This window comes from Chenopodium quinoa, unplaced genomic scaffold (assembly GCF_001683475.1).
Source record: "Chenopodium quinoa cultivar QQ74 unplaced genomic scaffold, ASM168347v1, whole genome shotgun sequence".
NCBI classification, from domain to species: Eukaryota; Viridiplantae; Streptophyta; class Magnoliopsida; order Caryophyllales; family Amaranthaceae; genus Chenopodium; species Chenopodium quinoa.
Window position 1 is genome coordinate 6,953,951 of NW_018742263.1, and position 17,925 is coordinate 6,971,875.

Genomic DNA, 17,925 nt, shown 5'->3' on the forward strand with positions numbered 1-17,925 from the left:
TAAATCATCAATATCAAGACCCGAACCTTATAAAATACCTACAACCACGAAAATAGAGCAAATAAAGGAGAAAAGAGTAGAAAAACTAACAAAATGCATAAAAGCTACAAAATAAGAGAGGAAAGGTTAAACCAAGACCAAATGTATAAAACTAGGCATTTATTAAGCATGAAAGCTATGAAAAGAGGAAGAAAGAAACCTAAATTCTAATCAAATTGATGTCATTTATGATACCCATCACTTTTGCGCGTCATTATTGTAAGATTCGATTTCATATATTTATAAAATTCGTAATCTTCTATAAGCGCATCAATAGAAGTTGCGCTGGGTGTTGCACACAACCTTATGAGTTGCGCGTGCTAGACCAACGCGACTCTTTGAAATGTGCGCGGATTTATCTGCGGCATTATCAACTTTAACCTAGGCGCCTCTAAATCCGTCATATTTAGGGATTAAGCTTGGGCTTATGCCTAACTATGATCGAGCTTAGTGTATTGGACCTTAATGATTTTTCTTTTTGGTTAGGCTAGCTTATTTTTATGTTCTTGTAATTCAATCAGTCATCCATAAGTGCTCTTCACGTTAATCTAACACGAAGATGGTTTTATTTATCGTCATTGCATTTCCTGTTTGGACAAGAGGCCAAAAGTAGATGTCTACAGTTGTCCTGGACAATCTTTTGATTTTACATTCATATCATCCACATAGACTTCTACCTCTTTGTACATCATGTCATGGAGTGTGGTAGTCACTGCTCTTTGGTAAGTGGAACCCGCGTTTTTTAACCCGAATGGCATTACCGTGTAACAGTAAGTACCCATGGTGTTATAAATATAGTCTTTTCCATGTCTTCTTCTGCCATGAGAATTTGGTTTGCGTACCCATCCATAAACGAGAGAAGTGCATGATTCGCTGTATTATCTACCAAAATATCAATGTGTGGCAAAGGGAAGTCGTCCTTTGGACTTGCCTCATATAAATCTCTGTAGTCGACACACATTCTTACTCTTCCATCTTTCTTAGGGACTAATACAACATTTTCAAACCATTCGGGGTATTTGGATACCCTTATAAAACCTGGTGTTATTTGTTTTTGAACTTCTTCTTTTATTTTAAGAGCTACGTCGGGTTTCATTCAACGTAACTTTTGTTTTACAGGTTTCATTCCTATAATTAGTGGCATTGTGTGTTGAGCTATTTCTCTATTTATTCCCGGCATATCTTCGTATGACCAAGTAAACACATCTATGAACTCTTTAAGTAGATTTATTAAATTGGTTCTTTCTTCTTTATTAATTATTAGACCAATTTTAACTTCTCTTTTAATGGACGGATCTTTTGAGATACCAACCGTTTCAGTATCTTCAAATACTGGTGTTTTATTCTCAAGTGTTTTCATTGCCTTAATTATTTCCTTGTCACTTTCATTGTTAGTTAAGAAATGCTCATCATCTTGAGTAAGGGAATGACAAGAGGCGTAAGAGAAAGAAGACATGTTATTAAATTCAAAAATCATTACATCAAATAAGGAAATGTCCATTGGGACTTGCCTACTAATTATCCTAGGAGTAGACGTCGAAGTAGAAGGTAAAGAAGTAGATACCACTATATAAGGTTTAGAGGACTCGACTACAGAAGATTTGGATTCAAACTCAGACTCTTACTCTAACTCAGATGACTCAGACTCATCGAACATTGGTCCTTGTCCTGTTATTATGGAGATCTTTCTTTCACTTGGTGTTGTCACCTTCATAGTCTTTTACCATCCTTGAACTAATCTCTCTGCCGAAGTAATGAGCTTTCTGGGATCAAAATTTTTGCTTTGCAAGGCAATTTGGATAAGCGCAGAGTTATCGTCGATACACTTAGGCTTATTTTTCTCGTAGCCAAAGATAATCCCATGAAATCAAATTCAAAGCATGAAGGTGCTTTCTCCTTATGGATAGAAGTTGGGATATCATCTAAGAAATTGCAATCTAAAAAAATTTCAAACCTAGGCTGTGTTATCCCATTTTTGACAAAGGGCTCAAGAAATTCGTAATATGGGTAGTCCTCGCCTTCTCTTACGAATTGACCATTTAGAGTAAGAGTTTATTGGCCATTGGGATTGCTTTATTTTGAGTACCAGCATTCCACCGTGCATTAATCTTTTCCCGGGCTTGCTTATAGTCTTTCAGAGTCGGTTCAAAACCAAGTCCAAAAGTATCTAATTTAGGAAGGCCAGGCAATCCCATTTGTGTTGTTACTCCTTTCTTCTTTCCTAGAGTCATTCTAGGAAAGTGTCCTTGCTTTCAGAGTATACTATTGACTATCATGTTCGAATGGACGTCGTAGTTAAGAGGGGTCTTTTCTTCTTCGTCGATAAAGGAGACCTCTTCTGCGTTAAAGCCCCATAAGTCTTCATCGTTTTCATCGTGCTTCACATTTATAATAGGCTTATCAATTTCCTTAATTCTCATTGGAGAAGCATCGATTGTGACAAGAATTCCTCCAAATATGACCTTCACTTGTTGATGAAGGGATGAAGGAACGACCTTAAGGTCACGAAGCCAAGGGCGTCCCAACAACAAGTTGAAATAAGCTTTAACATCTACCACTTGGAAAGTAGTAGCATTTTTAATGACTCCTACCGTGACATTCATAGCGATAGTCCTAAGTGATTGGCAACGAGTGTTATCATAAACCCTTATTCCTTGTGTAGATGGAGATAAATCTTCACCTATTATTCCTAACTTCCTCGCAGTTTGAAGTGGGTAAACATTGATTGCTGATCCATTATCTACAAGGGTCATTGGGACATTCATTCTCTTGAATATTACTGTAAGGTTTAATGCCTTATTATGTTTATCACCCTCTGGAGGTAGATCCTTGTCAGAAAAAGTGATTAGGTTGATGGGATTCGGAAGATCACTCGTGAGGAAGTTAGCCAACCCTTCTGGAGTAGTTTCTGAGTCTATTCCTAATTTATCCAAGGCATCCATTACCGCGACACTATGTTCATGGGATGTAGCTAATATTTTCCATACGTTCATATCAACCTTAGTCTTCTTGAGTTGTTTGACAACATCATTGTCATCTACGATTGGCATGGGAATTTGTTGGGAGGTAGGAATAGGTTGTGTTGTAATGGGAGGTTGTATTCTCCTTGATCTCGTGAGGACATCTATGGATGAGTCTTATTCATCTAAAATGTCATCTACTGGATAGATTATGGAAAGTGGGGTTTCTTCCAAATCTTTGAGGTAAACATCCTCATTATCACTTTCCCAAACTCCATTAATACTAGCATCTTTTGTTGGACTTCTTTTAACCAAATTCTTGTTATCAAATAGTCCTTAGACTAGATCCTTGAACTTGAAGCAATGTTCAATGGTATGTCCTCCTAATTGATGGTGTAGACAATAGAATCTGTCTGTCCTTTTTAGTGATTCAAAAGGTCTTGGCTTGAGAGGTTTAATCTTCCCACTCTCGAAGGGCTTTTGAAATGTATTTGCATAAGAGGTCCCATTTGGAGAATAAGGCTTCTTGCTCCTTTTGGGTTTTTTGACTACTTGGAGAGAAAAGGGTTTTCTCTCGGTAGTTTTAGTAGTTGTCATATTTTCCATATCGTGCTTATTTTAAACCATATATTTTTACATGGTTGAGAACCTCACGACATATATTAATTGCCTCCTTTATTGTGTTTATGAGGTGCCATACCTCTTCCTTACTGGCAAGTAATTCACCTATGGTGTGCTTCTTGGCATCGAAAAAGGTTTCCTCCTCTTCTTCAATGGCATGAAATTATTCAATTGGTTTAATGAGGGTTGTTGGATCGACATAATTTTCCTCATCAGAAATAGCCTAGTTATCTGAAAGTGGAGCACTATTAATACTTGGCTTCTTTCTTGCAGGAGGCAATGAAATTTTGTTATTATCGATGAGATCTTGAATAGCTTCCTTTAGCTTACAGCAATTTTAAATAAGATGGCCCCTGCCTTGATGGTATTTATAATGTGCATTGGGGTTCCAACTAGCTATCCTATTTTCGACCGATAGATCTCCAAATGGTCCAATGGGAGTTATAAGACCTTTTGCATTAAGGCGGTCAAATGAGATGTCATAATTCATGCCCATAGGTGTGAAATTTCTCCTAAATGGGGTCTTTTGTCCTTGATTGTTATAACTAGAACCTCATTCAAATTAAAGGTGCTAAATTTATTTGAGTGGGTAGTTTTGGAAGAAGAAGAATCATCGTTCTTCTTTCCTTTTCAGCCACTGTTGGAGTTGTTAGCAGCTTTTTGCTTTGCAAGGTTGTGTTCAATGTTATTTCCTATGTCATAGACGGCCTTGAAAGTGTTCAAATTGATTTGTTATTTGAGATACTTAGAGTACTTTTCCTAGAGATTCTTAATGAACATCCTTACAAATTTTTTTCTTCGTGGTCACCTCAACCATTTTAGCGGAAGTTTCCCTCCATTTATTAAAGAAAGAAGTAAAACCTTCATTCTCTTTTTGCTTCAACATATCAAGTTCTCTATGGTCAATTTCAACTTGGACGTTCTATGAAAGCGTTTATTATGCCATCCCAAGAAGAGGTTTTCTCTTTTTCAAGGGAAAAGAACCATAGTTAACAAACGGTTTCTAAAGATAGTGAGAACAAAGAGTGAAAGACCTTCCTATCAATCCCCTTGATGTTCATTATAGTTTCAAAAGCTCTTAAGTGGAAGTAGGGGTTGTAAGTTGGCTTGAACTTAGGGATGTCATTGACATTGAACTTCTGTGGAAGAAGTTCTTTGTCCACTAAGACCCCTTGTGAGATAATCCCCTACAACTTATAGTCATTAGAGATCTTGCTCAAGATTTCCTCCATTTGATCCATATGTTGTTGTTTCGCAGGGTCATTGACTTGAAGAGCAGTGGTCTTCATCATCTCAGTTAGACTAGCAAGGTTTTGCCAAAGCTCATTGACTTCTTCTTGAGTTGCCGTTTTCTTAACTTTTCTCTTTTATCGAATCAGTATATCATAGATTGAGACTTGAACGAAAGCGTTGTCCTTGATTAATCGTCCTTCCTTTCTAGACCAAGAGCTGTAAATTAAACCATTTTTGTTTTAATGACTTGACTTTAATTGACTTTGACTTCATTGGTTTTAAAGGCAAAAAGCAAAAATAGGGTGCATATTTTTGGGAATTAAGTATAGGGTTCAAACAACATGGTTATGTTTGGAGGATTAAGATCCGACTTACCCCCCCCTAAAAAAAAGACGGAAAAACACGCGCACAAAGACTCTCTAGACATGGTCAAGGTGTAACACATATATAAAGTGTGTGCTTTTAGAAGTTACTGAAAGTGGAATGCTTTGACACTTGTATAAGACCATGGGACTATGTGCTTAGACTCAAATAAGGACGAAATATGGTTTTTGCCATTAATAAACTGATTAATTAGACTCAGCATGAAGACTCAAGCAAGAAACTGGACCATCGTACAAAAAATGGGATTGTCGCGATGCGCCAACACCGTCGCGACACAACATTGTTGTCGCGTCACGACGAACACTAGCATGTCACACCACAGGTTAAACCTCGACATCATTGCTGAAACGTTGGTCTAGGCCTGTTTCCAGCGTTCTACCTTAGAGGGCAAAACCTATAGCCGTACTAAGACAGGTTCGATCAATTTATTTAGATTTTAAATACTTATATTAATTAGTTAATTAATTAAAAAAATTCCATTAGTCATTAATTAGTTTATTTAGACTTAATCACAAGCCAAACAAACGGTTAGTGTAAATATGCACAAGCAAGAGATGCACAAGTAGTCTAGTAAGCACAATATGATGCAATAATTTTACAACCTAACCATGACTCTAGTTCTCTAAAGTTCAAGGATAAGGGTTAGTCAAAGAGGGTCCATGGTTATGAGTCTGGATGCATCGCACGGAATGCTTACCTTTAGAAGGGTTGGCGCGTATAAAAATGGGACCCAGCAAGTTAAACTTGCTTCCATGTTTTGGTGAATTCACAAATTCGGATGTACCCTTCGTTGTAATGAGTGTTTGATTGGGTAAATGGAGCGTGAATTACCAAAGGGTTATGGCCATATGTAGAACACATAGGGGTTCAGAAAGTAAGAAAAACTCAATAAGGAAGTAGAATCGAGCAAACAGTACTAGAACTGGTCTAAGAAAGAAGGTAGATTTCTGGCTTGGTATTGGAAGAACTTAGCACGAGACAACAAGGCCTGTCGCGAGACGATAACCCTGTCTCCACGCAACATTAGTGTCATCGTACTACGACGCGCAATGTTTTCTCAGCGCCAGTTCCTACATGCCTCAACAGCTTTCTGTTCTTAGAATTTTCCAGTTTTTCGTAGCTTTATTTTAATTATAGTTGTGAAAGATATTTCCTAAATTTCCTACGTGTAAAAAATCCTATGGTTTTTACGCATTACGGATGATCTATCCAATGAGGACCTTTTATGCTTATGCCAATAATGTCAATCAAAATTACGCACATGATTAATTTGAATGTTTCGAGTCTCATCCACATATTCTAAATTATTGCCAAAATAAATTTTAGGAATTAAAATAGAAATCCTCCCCATTTGAGTCACCAAAAGCTGTGGGGAATTATTTCAAGCATCCTACACTTGAGCCCCACCGTGATCATACACATAAGTGTGGTGGCATCCAAAGCAAATGAAGCTAGAGCAAAAGAGTGGCCAACAAGTTTTAGGAACTTGTAAACCGTTCACGGGGTGAAGGTTACACCCCTTCACGATCCATGAAATCGCTAACTCCATAGTGGTCTAGAACCATGACTGTATATTTGGGGATGAAGGTACAAATCCAACCTAAAAGAGATTGAACCTGCCCTAAAATTTCTCATATTCATGTGCGCATGCTGACTAACATGCAATCAATATATTAATCCTAAACATGTTTAATCTATGTTGGTTGAATATTAATGCACAAATAAATCTATATTGGTGATCACTTGAATTAAAATCACATTAGCCTAAACAAGATTATTAATTATCTTATTTAGCGTGATTACAACTACAAATTCCCTTTAATCCTGCAACTGAGGGCGTGATCAAGCAATAACATAATAATATATCAAGCAACATAATATCATCATAACAATCTTAATCTCAATCTCAAAGCATAATATTAGCAAGATCGTAGGCATGATTAATAAAAAATTCTAGCATGTCACTAAGCAATAAAGATCAAAGTTTTATCCCTTACATGATATATGAAATAGGAAGCAACCTAAGCATGATACTAGAAAGCAATAAATAGCATCCTAACATGATACTAGGAATTAAAATAATCTAAGCATGCTTTCTCTAGAAATATAGCAATAAAACAACTTACTTTGTTGCCTTGTATCTTTTTCTATCAAAACAATACACACGTTAGTAACTTCAAAGAAAATATTAAATCAAACAATTACTTTAAATATTTGAAATAGGGATTTGGGACCAACATTTCACGTCTAGGGAGAAGACAACTACGAGCTTTGCTAGGTGTGTCTAAACTCGTGAATGCAGTATTTTGTCGTAAAAGGGAAGGCTTAAAAAGAGGGAGAAAGAATGAGCTTCTAGCTTGTAGAGAGAGTAGAATAGAATTAGATGATTTGATGATTAAAAAAAGGGGGAAACACGACCCTATTTATAAGAAAAATAGTCCGCAAACGATAAGAAAAAGACCGAATCCAATCTGGAATATAACTACTTCTATCGCGGCGCGATAGGGTTCAACGCAGCGTGACGACTCTGTTGTGGTGTGACAGGTTTGTCGTGGCGTGATAGCTTCGTCATTTCGTGATGGTTCAATCGTTTACTAAACTCCTTATAGAATCCTTAATCTAATTAAATTCGATTAATCAAAGTCCGTACTTTATATTTTAAAATCAGGTTTAATTCTTTTTTAAAACACTTGGTTTAATCCAAGTAGAATTCTTTATTTTTTAAAAACATAATTTTTAATCCTAATTCCACTAGAACTCAGAATAACCTTCTATTATTCTAGAAGATTAAAAATCAATCCTAATAACTTAAGGAATATTAATTAATGGGCCTTCTACGAGATCATTGGGCCATATAAAACCATTTCAGGCCCAATTTAGTATATTGGCCATAACTTATTATTTATCGGAATTGGGCTTATAATATATTGTTGGAAAGTACTTTTTGAGCTCAATCCAACTACACTATTATTGAACCCTTATCATAAACCAAACTAAATTAGACTGGACATTTTCATTAATAGAGTACATTTCAAAAACAGAAAGAAGATATTTTTTTTATTATAACAACCACATCACAAGACTTTTAACACTTTTACTTCATTCGATAATCAATGAATTGAATAATTCATCAATGTGTTTGGTTTTTGGGGAGACAGAATCAGATCTACACATACAAAATTGCTCACTTGAAGCAAAATTCAAGACAAGAGGCAAGAAAACTTACATTTATCCTCGAAAAGGTTTTAAAATGAGGAACTTTACAAGAAATTTGAGCGAAAACGGTGAAGAATTGAGTAAGAAAAGCTCGAAAAACCGTGGCAGCAATGGCGAAATGGAGAACTCGAGCAGTAGCAAAATGAATTGAGGAAGAAAGCACGCGTTTTTTTTTATTGGAATTTAAAGACAATGGAAAAACGCCATGATACAGCGTAATGTCTCGCGTCACAGTAATTGTTGTCGTGTCACGGTCCCACCTAACGTGAAGCGGCAATATAGTAGGTCAACGGGCGCAAAATTCGAGCACACATGACTTTTTCAGCAGGAAAAGAAGCCCTGTGTCACGTAATAAAATGACGCATGATGACAAATACGCCGTGTCATTGAAATTTCTCTCGTGGCACGGTGTATGCGCATGACCTGCACACCTCAAGAACTTTTCCAGCGAATATTCCATCCATATTCCAAGCATTTTTAACCAGATTGAACGACTTTAATCAGCTTTTTGTTAGTTATTTTTTCACCGAAGAACTCGCGAGAAATTCTAACTAATATTTAAATGGTACTAAATTACCATTTTACCCCTATCCAGCCTCAAAGTCATATTTCAAGCACCTAATACGGTCGAATAGTAAGCTTGAAGGTTTGATCATTTACGACCCATGTTCGGGGACAAGCGAACCATCTACGATCCATGTTTTGGGGGACAAGCGAACCATCTACAACCCATGTTCGGGGACAATCGAAATGTCATTAGTAGTGAACATCTCCCAAAGCGAAGAAGATTCACAGTGCAAGGTTCTCTATACACAGAAACTTGCAATCTCATTATTAGACAAGTTTTTCCTCAAGCGTAGAAAATTGTCGGTCGTTGCTACTTCTCAAAGCGAAGAAGGCAGCGATTATATCATTTGTCGACTTTCCTTAAACATAGAAAGTATCTTAACAAACATCATTCAGTGGATTTATTCAAGCATAGAAAACTACCTAACTCCTTTGCCACCGATACACTAGTGTCAGATACGTATTCTATCCCTTTACTCCTTTATATGTGGAACTAACATTTTTCTGCAGGCATCGGCGTATACAAAGTGATTTAGGGTTGCAGAACGTCTTAAATCATTCTCCGACCCAATCGACTACTTTGACTATCGTTTTCAAAACTTACGTTTTTACAAACTTAGTCAAAGTGGGGGCTTCTGTAGACACCTAAAAATGTCTCCCCAAAACCAAACCCGACGATGAAAAATCTTTCACTGCCATTATTGGTCGGGTTAATTATTTAATCTCGGGAGTGCTTAAAGCAAGTCCATGTTCAATCAAACCCGGCTTACAAATAGTGAACGGATCAGTCCTAATGTTTGGTCAAAGCATAATCCGATTTGTATATTAGCTCGAACCCTTTTTCATTCATTTCGTATTATTTGAGCCCGATTAATGAATAATAAACCTAAATAGCCCAAAAATATGAAACAACAATAAAAAAATACAGAGTTTATAATTAAATTTTCAATCAAATTTGGTTTTAGGATAAAATTGTTAATTTAGAGTTTTATTTTCGATAAAATACTAATATTTCATATGTACAAATTGAATTATTATTGTACTCAAAAAATAATTAGATTATAAATCTCATATATTATCATATAAATTTATTTTTTGTATCATAATATTTTTTAAAGCGAAGGAATTAGTTCAAAATGCACCACATCCATAAGTTTTAATATATTCTAATCAATTTAAGTAATATATACTTCACAATCTATTATAATTTTATTATTATGAGTAGATATGTCAATCGGGTCAAGTTACAAGTCATTTCGGACAGGGTCATTATTTCAGGTTACGGGTCAAGAAATATTTTTCACTAATATAATTATTATTAGTCATTACATGTCTACTACATAGTTTAAATCGTCAAAAAAACACATCAATTCCTAATTAATTTTGTATCAATGATATATTTTAAAAATTTGACATATTAAAAATTTATCTTAAAATTCAATAAACAAGTCGGGCATCGTACATGCATAAAACTAGTCATGTTTAAAGTGAATATGTAATAGAAAATCACGCATAATAAGATAATTTGTACGACCTGTTTAGGTTCCTTTTTAATCTTGTTGTTTAATCAAGTGATCACAATATTTTAGAACTATATGTTGCATTAATATTCAACCAATTTAGCATAATAATAGTATGGAGCGAATTGAATATTTTGTTTGTATGCCTTTGAGATCACAGGAATGCTTTTCATTATAAGAATCCAGTAGAGGCCAATACGGGCGAATGTTACCCCATGACTCACTTCGTAACATCATCCCCGATCCTCCTTTCGTGGTTCCAAACCATATGGAGTTATTAATCTCCTGGATTATGAATGGGGTGTAACCTTTACGGGTCAATCATTGTTGCCTTTCATTGTCCCTTTATCGTTGTTGCTTTTTATGATCCGTGAACGATTTACAAGTTCCTTAAAAACTTGTTGGCGGCTCCCTAATTTATTTGTCCCTAATCGTATACGTCAATTCCCACTTCCTATGAGCGTCAAGCACATTCACAACATGCTAATGTAGCCGCACTTCAAACGACGTCTACAATTTGGCGACTGTCGTCATCATCATCATCACTATCAAGTTCATAGTTTGGAATGTCAGTTGGTGGACAAAGCGTTGCATGTACTTGTGGTGAAGGACCCTGCAAAAACTCTAAATCCACCGGAGCATCAATCACCAACCTTGCTTAAGTTCTAAATACAGCCCACCATTGAACCCGATCACGTTTAAGGCTAGGGTAAGATGCATAATACACTTGAGACACTTGGTAAGATAAGACAAATAGATCATACTTGGGATATTTCTTATTATGATTTACTTCGACAAGTTTGTATTGTTCATGAATGTTCATTCCTTTTCCACAATCCATCCAATTACAACTAAACAAAATAGTCTTGTACTCTTTTTTGGGACCGGTGTAGACAAGTTCAATTATGTCGTTTAAAATGCCAAAGTACTCTCCACCGTCCTCACTTGAGACACACACCCCATAATTCATCGTAGATTTGTGTTTGACATAGGTCTGTGTGTGGAAATTAAAGCCACCGACAAATATCTGGTTCCAAGTTCGAACACGCTTAAAAGGCCTCATAGACAATGCTCGCAACACATCGGAACTTGGTTTCTGTTCTCTCACCTATAACCGTTACGAATACAAATTTCACACTAATTGAAATGAAATATATTGTATTATCACAAATTAATCGATATGCAATGTTCGAAAAGTATTATCACCTTGTGATGAAACCAATCAGGGAATTCACTTTTGCATTTCTCCATGACATCTTCTCGACGCAAATAAGTTCGAGTACTAAGAATGTAGTCCTCAAACTGCCTAATAGATTAATGACACATGGTTAATCATTGCAGCAATTATATCAAATTTAAGGGTTTTTTAAAAGTTTATCCTAAACATATATAGCTTTCGTATTCACCAAGAATGTCGGTATTTCTTAAAACGAACAAATGAGCACGTTCGAGTTCCTTGTCATCGAAATACCGAGTTTTACCCAAATTTGACACACGTCCCTTATCCACCGTGAACAGCTCTAGGATTTCATCGTTGTCAGCCGTGGATTCCACATCAGCATTCATATTTCGACCTAGATCTCGTGTTTTTGTGTCAACTAAGGGCTGAAAGTAATTGGAGCAGAAGTTTGATATCTCTTCAGTGAGATAGGCGTTGCATATGGAACCTTCAACACGAGCCTTATTACCAATTTTTCGTTTCAGGTGATTGAGGAACTTGTAATTATTTTATATAGCCGTAGAAGTATAAGTAACGAAAAGCAATGAAAGAGATGAAAGTAAGAGTTGAGAAAAGGGCCTTTGATTTACCTTTCAAAAGGATACATCCACCGATATTGAACAGGTCCACATAACTTGCCCTCATATGGCAAATGAATTGGTAAATGCTCCATGGAGTTGAAGAAAGATGGAGGGAAAACCTTCTCAAGCTTGCATAGGATCTCAGTTATGTTTTTTTCCAATCGCTCCAGGTCGCTAACTGTAATTGTGTAGTAACATAAATCACAAAAGAATTGGCTTATCTTTGTAATTGCATTCCATATATGGGTAGGGAGAAATTCTCTCAAAGCAGTGGGCAACAACCTCTCCATGAACACGTGACAATCATGGATTTTCATTCCATGTAACTTACCTGATTGCAAATCAACGTATCTGCTCAAATTGGAAGCGTAACCATCAGGAAACCGCAGCTGTTTGACCCACTCACACAAAACCTTTCTCTGAGCCTTGTCAAGAGAAAATGGAGCCTTTGGCATGAATTCTTTTCCTCTATCATCCTCTTGAAGATGTAGCTGAGGCCATTTACAGTATTAAGCAATGTCATTCCGAGCTGATGGCGTGTCACAAGATAGCTTTTTCACGTCCATTATAGTGTAAATCAACTTATCAAAAAAGTTTTTTTCAACGTGCATGACATCTAAGTTGTGACAAACAAGCAGATGTTTCCAATATGGAAGGTCCCATAGAGTGCTTTGCTTGAACCACCCTTTTTTTGCATTCTTGAGACGTTTTAGTGCCTCGGGGCCATCTGTTGCTTTCAGGAGGTTTTTCACACATTCCCAAGGTTCCTCTCATAACATGATGTGAGGTGGTGAACCTTTTTCGACTTTGTTTTTACAAATTGCATTTTTACTATTTCGAAAAGGATGATTTGTCAGAAGGAATTGACGATGGCAATCAAACCAAGAAACCTTACCACCATGTTCGAGCCAAAATGCTTTTCTTTTCTCCATGCAATATGGACAAGCCTTCTTACCGGCTGTGGTCCAACCAGGTAACATACCATAAGCCGGGAAGTCACTAACGGTCCATAGGATGGCTGCTCAAAGATTGAAATTCTATTTTCTCGAAATATCGTAATTATTTGCCCCAACTTCCCACAATTGTTTCAACTCGTGTATGAGCGGTTTCATGTAAACATCCAAGTTGCCCTTAGGGTTTTTAGGACCAGGAACGAGTAATGAAAGAAATATGAACTGTCTTTTCATACACATTGACGGAGGCAAGTTATAAGGGGACAAAATGACAGGCCAAAAAGAATATTGTCCCCCAAACTGACCATGTGGAGCAAATCCATCCGTACATAGGCCAAGTCGAACATTACGAGGTTCAGAGGCAAACTCAGGAAAGCAACTATCTAGGTGTTTCCACGCTTCACTATCGCTAGGGTGTGCCATTGTGCCTTGAACTCGAGGATTTTTAGCATGCCATGTCATTTCCTCAGAAATGTTTTTAGTTGCAAAAAGCCTTTGCAACCTTGGTGTGATAGGGAAATAAAATAAAACATTCAAAGGCACTAAGATACCTTTAGAATTCTTCTTGTATTGGTCGCTGCCACACACCCTACATGTAGATAATTGAGCATCATCTTTCCAAAACAACATACATCCTTTCGGGCATGCATGAAACTTTTCATGGGGCAACTCTAACCCCTTAACAATTTTCTTGACCTCATAGAATGTCTCGGTCATGTGGTTGTTGTTAGGAATCGTTTCATTAACCAAAGAAGCAAATCCATCAACACATCTATGCGGCAAATTATACTAACACTTTAGGCTAGTGATTCTAGAAGCCATCTCTAACACAGACAATGAACTCCCTTCGTATAACGGTTGTTCAGAAGCCCTTAACAAATCAAAAAATGGCTTGACTTGTGCATTAGGCTCCTCCTCTAATGAAACAACCGCCTCTTCGGAATGGCCTTGATCTTGAGACTGACCAAATGCATCCAAAACCATTTCACGATATTCATTTGACTGCCTTCCATGAGTTCCTGGAAACCCTTCCCCATGACACATCCACTAATAGTAATTAGGTAAAAAACCACTGCGATACTAATGAAGTTTAACCGTATCCGGATCCCAAAGACGTTTGTTTTTGCATTTAAAACATGGACACCTAACTTCATTCGGGTTGCTACTCTCGGGATGATCTTCCACATAATTAAGGAATTCATCTACCCCCTTCAAGAACTCAGGATTAATAGAATTCCCAACCTTCCTTTCGTACATCCAGCTACGTTCTTTTCGTTTCATGATTACAAGTTCTACACAACTAACACATATGCCATTAATCACATTAGTCAGAAAGCACAATATATATTCATTATAGATCAAAGTGTTATGGAAATGCAAATGAGAAGAGAAATGATTTCCAAGGGTCCTTATCACTCCAACCTAACCCATCCTTGGACGTTCAATCTCACTAGTGAATATATGCCAGGATTTCAATTCTATGGAAAATCCGGCAGCATCTCCCTACAGTTCCCCAAGTACACGATATAGTCGATTAGAAACACCTATATATGTACCTAGAGAACATTGTAGAGAAATGAAAAGCAAGGATCTTCCTTAGAATTAAAATAAAGGAATACATTCACCACCTAAGTAAGAATAAACGTACAAGGACAGTCCCAACCGGGGACTATTCAAGACATACTCCTAATGTGTATGCCTTGAACGGGTATCTAGGTATATTATTATGCAAATAATTTATTTAAAAATATATATACTTAACTAACATACATAATATTAAACAAATATATCAAGATTAAACTAAACAAGCGAAACATATCATAACACCATACTATTAATATAAACCAAATCAAACCAAACCAAAGTAAACTAATATATCATATTAAACTAAACCAAACCAACCTTATATATTAAATTAAACTAACATATTTCTAAAAAAACTAAACTAAATTAAGATACTTTATATTAAAATAAATTAAACTAAAACACATTATATTAACATAAACTTAACTAAACTACATTATGTTAAATTAAACTAAACCAAACTAACATTGTTTTTTTAAAGAGAAGGGAGCAATTAATTAATTATAAGAGATGACCAATGTGACTAAATTAACCAAACTAACCTACATATATACATTCTAATTAAAACCCAACACACTGTTTAATAACCAAAGTAACATACACACATACATTATATTAGGGTTTGTAATGTAATTAACCTTTAGATCTGCACTTCTTTTTAACAATTAAACCAACAAAATTATACAAATCCTACAAAAAATTAAAAAAAAAATAAAATAATTAAGAGTTTATAAGTAAACAAAATTAAATTGAAAAAGGGGGGGGGGAAGCAAAGGACAACTTACTGAATTTTCAGCCAATATCAATATAAGTGCTTCAGTCACGGCGAGGGGACGGAGGTGCGGCGCAGAGGCTGCGTTGTGGTGGTTAAAGGATAGCCGGTGGTGGCTTTTTGGCAAAATTAAAAAAAAAAACAAAACTTAGAGGGAAACACTTACCTAAACGCGGCAGTGGCGTCGCGGAAAAAACCACGGCCAGGTGGTTTAGTCACGGCTAGGGGACTGAGGTGCGGCGCAAATGCTGCGTTGTGGTGGTTAAATGTTAGCCGATGGCGGTTTTTTTTTGCAAAATTAAAAAAAAAAAACAAATTTACGAAGGCAACACTTACCTCTTCCAGTGGCAGTTGCGTCGTCGGAAACCACCAGGGCCATCAACCTCTTCCTCGCCAGCTCTCTCTTCCTCCTTCTCTTTCTCTTTCTCTTTCTCGTTCTCTTTCTCCTCTCTCTTTCTTTTACCCTTCTTTCTCTCTTTCGTTCTCGGCGGCGGGTGTGCGTCGACGGCAAGCGTCACCGTCGCCGGCAAGCGTCACCGTCGCCGGCGAAAGTTTAAGCGCCACCCTCTACTTCTCTCTCCTTCTCTTTCTCACTCTCCTTCTCTTTCTCTCTCTGCACCAATTCGTCTTTGCCCCCTTTTTTTAGGTCAAGCCCGAGTTTTAATTTTCAAAATTAACACAAACATTCCGACGGAACAAAATTCCGTTGTAATATTAAAATTTCGACGGAATATTCCGTCTCAAATTACTTTACGACGGCATATTCAGTCGGAATTTTAATATTACGACGGAATTTTTTTCCGTCGGAACATTTACGAGGGAAAATGCATCGTAATTAAAATTTTCCGTCGCTAAATTGCGACGAAACGTTTTCCGTCGAAAATTTTCAACTTTACGACGGAAAAACAGAACCGTCACAACTATTCCGTCGCTATTCAGCCTATTTCTAGTAGTGGTTGGATAGCCTCCTTTAGCTTCCAAAAGCTCTCAGTAGCATGGCCCCTACCTTGATGGTACTTGCAGCGCACATTTGGATTCCAACTAGGCACTCTCTTCTCAAGTGAGGGATCTTAAAGAGGTCCAATAGGACTAATGAGTCCCTTGGCATGGAGTCGATCGAAAGCATCATCGTAGCTAATTCCAATAAGGGTAAAATCCCTTTTTTGTGGCTTTCTAAATCCTCGATTATCTATGGCTAAGATCTCATTAAGGTAGAAAGTACCAACACTATTACTAGAGTAGGTGTTTTTCGGAAGAAGATGGATAGTCGTTCTTCTTCCCTTTACAGCCATTGTTACTATCGTTACTAATCTTGGCCTTCTTGCCGCGCGGAGGAACATGAAGGAGATTTGAATCAATGAAGTCTTGAATACGATCCTTGAGGGCAAGACACTTTTCGGTAGTGTGACCGCGACCTCTATGGTATCGACAATAGGAATTTGGATCCCAATTGGGAAAACGTTTTTCAGGTGGAGGGTCTTGACCTTGATCGTGAAGACAGTTAAAAGCTTCATTGTAAGTCATTCCTATTGGTGTGTACTCTTCAATGGTCCGTTTTGCCCGTGGCTTAGGAGCATTGAGTTCTTCATTAAACCCTTGACGAGAATTTTGTTCGATGACCATCACCCGATTTTCTAATCCTTCTACCACATTCAAGAGCATGTCAATGACATCTTGCAGTTTTCGAACGTCCTCTTTCAGATTTGACGAGTCTTCCTTGGTATTATCTAAGAAAAGACTTTCATCCTCCTCAATCATGGCCACTTAATCGAGAGAGGTTATATAAGCTGTCTCGATCATGGGCTCTCCTACAGGTGTGATAAGAAGTGATGGATCGAAGGATGTTTGATCTTCTTCGATGGCTAGAATTTTGGAAGTTTCATTGTTATCGATTAGATCTTGGATAGCTTCTTTGAGTTTCCAACACTTCTCCGTGTCGTGACCCTTTCCTTGGTGATATTTGCAGTGCTTATTAGGGTCCCACTTAGGTGGCCTGGCTTCTAGAACTGGATATTTGATGGGCCCTATGGGCATGACTAGTCCTTTGTGGTGTAGTTTCTCGAAAGCCGTTTCATAACTCATGCCAAGTGGGGTGAACACTCTTTTTGACCTTTGAATTCGCGATTTAGAGGTGTTCGTAGCACGTACCTCATTAATGGGAGAGGAAGAGGAAGGTTAGTCGTTCTTCTTTCCTCTCGCACTATTGTCTTTCAGAAGGTCATCTTTAAAGTCAATGCCTATGTTATACACAACCCTAAAAGTATTCAAGTTGTGTT